We start from the raw sequence: 10,008 nt of genomic DNA, 5'->3' as shown, positions 1-10,008 counted from the left end.
CTTTTCCCTTCTTCTCTCTTAAATCAATAAAAAAAATTACTCATCTGAGTTATAAAACATTTAAAAAAATAGAACAGGCTGTGCTCACTTTGGCAGCACATATACTAAAATTAGATTGATACAGAGAAGATTGATACAAAGATGACATGCAAATTCATGAAGCATTCCATATTAAAAAACAAAATAGAACAGGCAAACCGAAATACTTTTCAGAATCACATGATTTGGGAAAATATTTGAAACTAGTGGCCTGGTGCACGAAATTTGTGCACATTAAAAGGGGATTAATTAGAGGAAATATTTTAATATTGCTATTTGCCCTTTCTCTGTAATAGAAGTGTCAGAGATGAAAGGAAATTAGTAAAATGTATATGAAAATCTTCTTCCTGTCAGAGTCTGGGGCGCACCATGGGACCCAGAGTCCCCGCCCACCCACATGTGCCTCAAAATCATGCGAGACCCAGACTCAGCAGGGCCCCCCCCCCAATTGGGCTAGATTTAGACCCAGCCAGTCCCACCCTTGTCAAGCCCCGCCGGGCAAGGGCGTAGCCTCAGGTCCCCTGGCCTGACCGCAGCCTTAGGTCCCGCAATAAGCCCCGCATGGCAGGGGGCATGGTCTCAGGTCCCCTGGCCTGGCACTGGGGCGGGGGCGGGGGGCCGCAGCCTGAGGTCCCCCAGCCTGGGCCGGGGCAGGGGGCATGCCTTGAGGTCCCCTGTCAAGCCCCGCTGGGTGGGGGGGCGCAGCCTCAGGTCCCCCAACAAGCTCCAATGGTAGGGGGGGCACAGCCTCAGGTCCCCCGTCAAGCCCTGCTGGGGGTGCGGCCTTAGATTCCCCCGGCCCAGCACTGGGGCAGGGGGACACCTTGAGGTCCCCCGTCAAGCCCTGCCGGGTGGGGGCGCAACCTCAGGTCCTCTGTCAAGCCCTGTGAGACGGGGGGTGTGACCTCAGGTCCCCTGGCCTGGAGCTGGGGCAGGGGGTTTGGCCTCAGGTCCCCTATCAAGCCCCATGGGGGAAAGGAGGGGCGCAGCCTCAGGTCCCTGCTGATTACTCGTTAAGGCTCATAACGGGAAGTAGGCCTCTGCTGTGGGTGCAGCCATCTTGTGTTACGGAAACCCTGCCTCCACTGTGGGCGCTGCCCTCTTTGTGGCGGAGTGACGGTCAATTTGCATATACCCGCTTTATTACATAGGATTAAAGCTGGTTCTGAGTTTAGTTTGGTTAAATAGTCATACCTTTAGACTCATAAGCATTAAATAATACTTTGATTTTTTCTGAGTTTATTAGTCAAGTAAGTTCATGCTATCTCTTTTGCAAAATTTGTCAGCAAGAGAAATAACTTGGTATAGTAAAATTTATATAGAACTAACTTAACTGTTAGGAGAAAATAAATTAAATTAATATAAATGGAATAAAAGGTTTCTTTTAACTCTTTAGCAATAATTATATTGTATGAATACTTAACTGATTTTTTTAGAACACCATTGACAAGTTCAAGCAATGTATATAAATTCTGTGTACACATTACAATGTTTATTTTTTTATTGTTTAAAGTATTACATATGTCTCTTTATTTCCCCATCTACTCCTCCCTGGCCACTCCCCCTCCTCCTAGGACAGTGATGGCGAACCTATGACACGCGTGTCAGAGGTGACACGCGAACTCATTTTTTTGGTTGATTTTTCTTTGTTAAATGGCATTTAAATATATAAAATAAATATCAAAAATATAAGTCTTTGTTTTACTATGGTTGCAAATATCAAAAAATTTCTATATGTGACACGGCACCAGAGTTAAGTTAGGGTTTTGCAAAATGCTGACACGCCGAGCTCAAAAGGTTCGCCATCACGGTGCTGTCCTCTCCTCTGTTTTTACTCTTTTTACTTATGCTCTCCCCTCTGTCTGAAGTGCCATGTCCCCTGCATGTCACCAGACTGACTCTTGCTCCTTTAAAAAGACTCAGCTCAGCCCCTACCCTCATTCCATCCCATCCCAGGTCTCTGGATCTATTTTTGTTCATCAGTTTATGTTGTTCATTATAGTCCACAAATGAGTGAGATCATGTGACATTTATCTTTCTCCAACTGGCTTATTTCGCTTAGCATAATGCTCTCCATGTCCATCGGTGCTGTTGCGAATCGTATGAGTTATTTCTTTTTTTTACAGCAGCGTAGTATAAATCTCTTTGTTAACTTGAAACTTTAGAATTTTACTACATTAAGTGAAATGATAGAAAATTGAATACCTAGATATTTCTAAATAACATGAAGTACTGAAACGTTAATTGCTAGATAAGTCTAAGTTTACCTACTTTTGAACTATTATTACAGAGAAACTAAAAAATAAATTTAGATCTATTAATGAAAATGTTTGTTTGTTTGTTTTTTAAAAATATGTTTTATTGATTTTTTACAGAGAGGAAGGGAGAGGGATAAAGAGTTAGAAACATCAATGAGAGATGTGCCCCCAACCAAGGTACATGCCCTTGACCGGAATCAAACCTGGGACCTTTCAGTCCGCAGGCCGATGCTCTATCCACTGAGCCAAACCAGTTAGGGCATCATCTTTAGGACTAAAAACAGGGATCCCGGGGGAAAAGTAAATATTATGGTAGCGTAGAGTTTTCATGGTAAATCTGGAACTAAAGAATATTTTCAATTGAATGTAACACAGTTTCATTCCTTGAATCCTGTACTACACCAAGCAAGTTTTCTTTTCTTTCATCACTTGTGCTTTTGGAATATGTCTAAGAAGGCTTTCTCTAACTTTAGGATATGAAGATTTATTTCTATGTTTTCTTCTCTAAACGTTTTATAGTTTTACATTTATATTTATGATTGATTTTAAATTAATTTTTGTGTATGGTGCTAGTCAGTTGCTGAAAATACTATTCTTTCCCCTATTGAATGGTCTTGGCACCCTTGTGAAAATTCAAATAACCATAAAAATAAAGGCTTATTTCTGTAATCTCAATTCTATTCCATAATTTTTGTCTCTGCATATCCCAGCACCACACCGTCTTCATCTTGTTTACTGCAGCTTTGTAAGTTTTGAAATCAGGACATGTGAATCCTTTAACTTGATTATTCTATTTTAAGATTATTTTGGCTACTCTTTCTCTTGTTATTTTAAATATATTTTTATTGATTTCAGAGAGCAAGGGAGAGAGAGACAGAAACATCAATGATGAGAGAAAATCATTGATTGGCTGCCTCCTGCATGCCCCCCACTGGGGATCACCCAGGCATGTGCCCCTGACTGGAATCGAACCCAGTACCCTCCAGTCTGCAGGCCAATGTTCTATACACTGAGCCAAACCAGCTATAGCGTGGCTACTCTTAATTACTTACATTTCCATATGAATTTTAGGATCAGCTAGAAATTTGATAATGATTGTGTTGAATCTAATTCAATTTGGTGAACATTTCTGTTTTAACGTTGAGTTGTCCAATCCATGAATATAGAAGATATCCTTTATTTATTTAAGTATTCTTTAATTTCTTTCAAGTATAATTTGTAATTTTGGGGATACATAAATATATAAAGACATAAATAAATTAAATTTTAAAACCCTGCTGTACATTGCAGCCAGTGATCTTTATAAAATGCAAATTTAATTATGTCCTTTCACTGATTAATGCTTTTAAATACATATATTTTTATTGGTTTCAAAGAGGAGGGAGAGAGAGAGAGATAGAAACATCAATGATGAAAGGGAATCATTGATCAGCTGCCTCCTGCGTGCCCCCTACCAGGGATCAAGCCTGCAACCTAGGCATGTGCCCTGACCAGGAATTGAACTGTGACCTACTGGTTCATGGGTCAACGCTCAACCACTAAGCCACACTGGCCAAGCAATGATTAACACTTTTAATTGCCTGTCCATGGCCTTCAGATAAAAGTCCAATTTCCTTAACATGGCTTATAAGTTCCTTAATGCATTGTCACTGCTTGCTTTTCTGGCCCATCTTTGTACCTCTGTCTCATCTTCACACTTTGTACTCCAATCATGTAAACTACTTTTAGAACCTTGAAAATGCCCTTCCTCTTCCTCCCCTCCAGACCTTTACATGTCCCTTGTCCTGTAACCCTCTTCTCTTTTATATTTTATTAGAGGCCCAGAGGTCCCTCAGCCAGGCCTGCCCCCTCTCACAGTCTGGAAGCCCTCAGGGGATGTCCTACTGATGGCTTAGGCCCGCTCCCTATGGGAGGTGAGGGGAAGGTGCTGTCCCCATCACTCTGCTGCTGCTGCCACTGCCAGCTGCTGGGCTGCTGGCCGCGTGGCTGCCAGCCCTCCTCTGCCCTAGCAGCCACTGCAGCTTTGTCTGGAAGGATGTCCAGTCTATCTGGTCTAATTAGCATATTACCCTTTTATTAGTATAGATAATTTACCTCATGGCCCAGCAAATTCTGGCTCACTCTTCAGTTCCCAGATTAGACATCATTTTCTCCAGGAAGCCTTCCCTGACCCTGACATCTGGGCGGTGCTCGTTGGATGAGCTCTCATGGTCTCCAGGGCTTTTACTGGCAATGTGTGTATTACTACTTGCCCGTCACTTGTCTGTATCCTCACTAGATTGTATGAGAGCAGGGATCTGCCTTTTTCACTATGTTTTCGCTGGTACCCTGCTATCAGGAACAGAACATGATCTGGAAAGACATTTCTAATCCTGATGTGTTTTATTATTCTCAAATCTTTGTAATTTCCTCACTTCTATATATAATATCATGATTTCCCCACATTCCAGTCTAAAAATATTGGGATTATCTGTGATGTTTCTTTTTGCTTTATCACTAAATTGCAGTTAGTTATCCAACTAAATTGAATTTTTCTCTGTATTTTATCTCACATTATTCTTTGACTCCACATTTCATCATTGAAAATGATAGAATTAGAAATTACCTTAAAAATCAACCAACCTGTTTTGCTAGTTTCATTTCTACAGCATTCTTCATAAATGATCATTAATACTCTGCTTGAATATCAGCAGTGACAGAAATTTTATTTATTTATTTAATATGTATATTTTTTATTGATTTCAGAGAGGAAGGGAGAGGGAGAGAGATAGAAACATCAATGATGAGAGAGAATCTTTGATCGGCTGCCTCCTGCAAGCCCATCATTGGGGACTGAGCCTGCAACTTAGGCATGTGCCCTGACCGGGAATCAAACCGTGACCTCCTGGTTCATAGGTTGATGCTCAACCACTAAGTCAGGTCAGCCAGGTAGAATATTTATTATCTCACTCTTTTAAATCTGTTTCACCGTGCTCAGATTAATAAAGGCAAAAAACTAAGATTTTTCTAAGTTAAAGAAGAAGATGGAGTCTAGGATTTAGGATACCACTACACATGCCACCAATCCTCCTGCCTATTTGTCATCTATTTTACATAAGGAATACAGCATTTCCTTCCTTATCTATGGTTTTGCTTTTCGCAGTTTTACTTATCCACAGTCTGTAAATGTTACATGAAAAATTCTAGAAATAAACAGTTCATAAGTTTTAAATTGTGTGCTGTTCTGAGTAGTGTGATCATGCTCCACCTGGGATGTGAATCATCCCTTTGTCCAGTGTATCCACGTGTATATGCTACCCATCTTAGTCACTTCATAGCTTTCTCAATGATCAAATTGACTGTCATTGTATCCTAGTGCTTAAATTCAAGTAATCCCCATTTTACTTAGTAATGGCCCCCAAAAGCAAGAGTAGTGATGCTGAAAATTCAGAAATGATAAAAAGAAGCCATAAAGTGCTTCCTTTAAGTGAAAAGGTGTGTATGTCTAGGAAAAAACATAGTATGTATAGGGTTTGGTATTATCCTTGGTTTCAGGCATCCACTGGGGGTCTTAGAACATATCCCCTGAAGATAAGGCTGGGACTACTACACTGTCAATGTCATCTACTAACAATTATGCAGATATTAGCCATACCATCTAGTGAAAAAATCAGGTCAGCAAAGATTTCATGACAAAACTGCATCTGATAATGCTTTTCAATTTGAAGACTTCCTCTGTCTTTTAAGCAACAGAATTGTAAGCTATAATGTAAATAAATACATGATAATACTGGTAGGCTATATGTGATAATTCAGAATTGAGGTCATGTCCTAGTTGAAGCACAAGAGCCCATAATGAAGTAAAAATATTGTATTTTGCAATGAAACAAATATTATTGTATCAAAACAAATTAGAAAAACTAAGAGTATTACATAATAGTTTTAAAATTTATTTTTAATGCTATACTTGAAGAAATATGGATTTAATTTCAGGAGAATGGAGAGGTCCTATGAGAGTTTTCTAAATTCAGAAATAGATTATACAGATTCTTTTTGGAGTAACAAGTTATAATATGCCTTTAAATTTTAGGCATGATTAGGATTACTTTTATGTATATTAAGAAGATACTCAAAGACAATAAAACAACCTGTCAAAGCAAAATACCCATGCATTTTCAGTCTACCCTTTTTTGTTTGTTTGTTAATCCTCACCCAAGGATATTTTTTCCATTGATTTTTAGAAAGAGTGGAAGGGAGGGGAGATAGAAGGAGGGAAGGAGGGAGGAATGGAGAGAGAAAGAGAGAGAGGGAGGGAGAGAGAGAGAGAGAGAAATATTGATGTGAGAGAGAGAAATATTGATGTGAGAGAGACATCGATCAGTTGCCTCCCGCACATGTGCCCTGACTGGTACTAGGGATTGAACCTGTAACCAGGTACGTGCCCTTGACTGGGAATCTAACCCTGACCCTTTGGTGTGCAGGCTGACACTCTAACCACGTTGAGCCACACCAGACAGGGCCATTTTCAGTCTACTCTTGGTCACTCATTTACTCACTAGATTTGAAGATCATTTTCTTTTGGACTCAAACTATGTGTTTTGATGCTTAACCAAGATCTTAGCCTTACTCTAATAACTGGAACTCAGGATTTTATGAATTCAGATTTACACATTTCTTTTGTGCTCCAGGTTGGATTTCAGTACACTTTTCAATTTGTTATACTTACTCCCAAACTTTTTTTGAAAATCAGTTTTCTTGCATTGATTTTATAGATTACTAGAGGCCTGGTGCACAAAATTCATGCACGGGAGGAGGGGTCCCCTCAGTCCAGTCTGTACCCTTTCCAACCTGGGACCCTTGGGGGATGTCTGCCTGCCTGTTTAGGCCCGATCCTGGGGACATCCCTCTCACAATCCTGGACTGCTGCCTCCTAATTGCTCACCTGCCTGCCTGCCTGGTCGCCCCTCGCCCCCAACTGCACCACCCCCCCTGCCAGCCTGGTCGCCCCTCAAGGCCCCCCTGCCGGCCTGGTCGCCCCACACAGCCTGCTGTTCAGTCTTTTGGTTGTCCCTCACTAACTCCCCCTGCAACCTGCTTGTTCAGTCGTTTAGTCATCCCTCACTAACCCCCCTGAAGGCCTGGTTGTAGGCAGCCATCTTGAGAGGGCGTGAGGGTTAATTTGCATATCACCTCTTTATTATATAGGATTCTATAGATAAAAGTTTATATGCTTGGCTAAATTATAACCAATGTCCCAATCTGGTAAGATATATTGATAGTGGGGAAGAGTATGCATGTGTGGGAATGGGGTATATATATAGGAACTCTTTATCTTCCTTTAGATTTTGATGTCAATCTAAGACTGCTCTAAAAAAGTCTGTTTTATTTTATTTTAATTTTTATTGAATTTATTAGGGTGACATTGGTTAAAATTATATAGGGTTCAAGTGTGCAATTCTATTATACATCATCTGTATACTGTATTGTGTGTTTACCACCCAAACTCAAATCTCCTTCTGCCCCCATTTATCCCCCCCCCCCCTCCCTTTGGTAATCACCATACTATTGTCTATGTCTATGATTTTTTTCTTAATCCCTTCACCTTTCTTATCCAACCCTCCAAAGCCCCTCCCCTCTACTGTCTATTTTCTGTATCTATGCATCTATTTTATTTTGTAAAAATATCCATGTTTTGCAGATTAAAAAATGGAAGTACAGAGAGATGCAATAACTTGCCTAAGTCTTACTAAGGTCTAGCACAGCGGTTCTCAACCTGTGGGTCGCGACCCCTTTGGGGTCGAACGACCCTTTCACAGGGGTCGCCTAAGACCATCAGAAAACACATATATAATTATATATTGTTTTTGTGATTAATCACTATACTTTAATTATGTTCAATTTGTACCAATGAAAATACATCCTGCATATCAGATATTTACATTACGATTCATAACAGTTGCAAAATTACAGTTATGAAGTAGCAACAAAAATAATTTTATGGTTGGGGGTCACCACAACATGAGGAACTGTATTAAAGGGTTGCGGCATTAGGAAGGTTGAGAACCACTGGTCTAGTAGTACAAATAGGGATCAGCAATGAGTCAGTCTGGCACTAGAACTTTTGTCTTCAACAGTGCACTTTCCTTCCTTTATGAATCTTGCTTCTTTTACCTAACAACATACTTTTATTTTTTTATTTTTAATAGTTTTTTTTTGGTGGACTCTATATATTGTATCATGTCATCTGCAAGTCATGGCAGATTTACTTTTTTTTTTCCAGCTTAGATTCTTTTAATTTTTTTAAAATATATTTTATTGATTTTTTACAGAGAGGAAGGGAGAGGGATAGAGAGTTAGAAACATCGATGAGAGAGAAACATCGATCAGCTGCCTCCTGCACACTCCCCACTGGGGATGTGCCCGCAACCAAGGTACATGCCCTTGACCGGAATCGAACCTGGGACCCTTGAGTCCTCAGGCCAACACTCTATCCACTGACAACATACTTTTTAAAAAAAGTTTTTAAAATTGATTTTAGAGAGAGGGAGAGGGAGAAACATCTATAGCTGCCTCCTGCATGCCCCTTACTGGGAATTGAACCCACAACCCAGGCATGTACCCTGACAGGAAATTGAACTGGCCACCTCTCCATGCATGTGACAACTTCCAATCAACTGAGCCACACTGGCCAGGGCCGAACAATGTATCTTGCAGACCTATCCATAAAAGCACATACACAGCTCCTTCTAAATGAGCCAGTTTTGTAGACCTTAGGGTGTTTCTAATGTCTGATTTAGGAGTAATGGTACAATTAGTCTTACACATGCCACTTCTCACATGTGAGTACTTACAAGATAAATTTCTGTAAGTGGAAATGCCAAGTAAACACAGTCAACAGATACTGAAATTTAAAATTTTGACATTTTGATAAATTACTTCCTATAGAGATTGAATCAAATCATACTGTTCTACATGTTAGATATGGCATAGTAAAATATTCCTATATAATAAAAGGCTAACATGCAAATTGACCGAATGGCAGAACTACTGGTCGCTATGGCACACACTGACCACCAGGGCAGACGCGCCTAACGCAGGAGCTGCCCCCTGGTGGTCAGTGCGCTCCCACAGGGGCAGTGCCGCTCAGCCAGAAGCTGGGTTCATGGCTGGCGAGCGCAGCAGCAGTGGCGGAGCCTCTCCCACCTCTGTGGCAGTGCTAAGGATGTCTGACTGACGGCTTAGGCCCATTCCCCCCGGGGAGTGGGCCTACACCATCAGACATCCCCCAGGGGCTCCCGTACTGCGAGGGCACAGGCCGGGCTGAGGGACCCCCCTGAGAGCATGAATTTCGTGCACCGGGCCTCTAGTCTACACTAATAAAAGAGAAACATAGTAATTAGCGTACGACCGCTATACTTCCCATTGGCTAATCAGCATATCCTTATGCAAATTAACTGTCAGCCAAGATGGCGGCCGGCAGCCATGCACTGAAGTGAGCAGGGAGGCTTGCTTGCTCCAGTGACGGCGAACTCCAACGTTCCCCGCCTGCCGCTGCCGGCCTCTCAGCTGCAACTCTAAGCAACTATGTACTATGTTGCAAATAAGAAGCTAAACAAAACCCCAGAAACCGGCTTTCATTCAGCCCAGCTTCAGCCAGCTGGACCGCAACATTGTATCGATGTTTTCAGCAGCGAGGCCTCAGAGCTAAAGCTGGCCCAGAATAAAAAAAAAA

This window comes from Myotis brandtii, unplaced genomic scaffold (genome assembly GCF_000412655.1).
Source record: "Myotis brandtii unplaced genomic scaffold, ASM41265v1 scaffold569, whole genome shotgun sequence".
NCBI classification, from domain to species: Eukaryota; Metazoa; Chordata; class Mammalia; order Chiroptera; family Vespertilionidae; genus Myotis; species Myotis brandtii.
The sequence above is the reverse complement of the archived record's forward strand: the minus strand, read 5'-3'. Positions refer to the sequence as shown.